This window comes from Myotis brandtii, unplaced genomic scaffold (assembly GCF_000412655.1).
Source record: "Myotis brandtii unplaced genomic scaffold, ASM41265v1 scaffold952, whole genome shotgun sequence".
Classification (NCBI taxonomy): domain Eukaryota; kingdom Metazoa; phylum Chordata; class Mammalia; order Chiroptera; family Vespertilionidae; genus Myotis; species Myotis brandtii.
Genome location: NW_005371930.1, coordinates 846,578 through 846,849, shown reverse-complemented (window position 1 = coordinate 846,849; position 272 = coordinate 846,578). Strand labels below are relative to the sequence as shown.

At 62.1% G+C, this 272-nt stretch overlaps 1 protein-coding gene across 1 annotated transcript in view; it reads right to left on the bottom strand.

The window, feature by feature from the left end:
* WNT7B (wingless-type MMTV integration site family, member 7B) overlaps nucleotides 1-272 on the bottom strand; it is a gene marked incomplete at both ends in the record, with an annotated part of 24,066 nt that overhangs the window by 18,161 nt on the left and 5,633 nt on the right. The gene's annotated exons all lie outside the window — the stretch shown is intronic.

The following is a 272-nucleotide window of genomic DNA, read 5'->3' as shown; positions in this document are numbered from 1 at the left end:
GCAGGCCACCGCGGAGCTCCTGGCGGCCACACCAGGTGGAAATACCAGGGGAACGTCACCCGGTAGCACCTGTGTAGCCCATCTAGCCAACAGCACCGTGTCCACGCGTCAGCCATGAGCTATTAAAGAGCTATTTCACTTGCCTTTTCTCTTTCAAAGTCTCCGGAATCTTACCCTCGTGCACGGTCCAGCCTGCACGTGCCTCGGCCCAGTGCTCCCAGTGGCCCGAGAGTGAACCTGCGGCCTGGAGCCCTGGCCCTCCTGGGGACCCC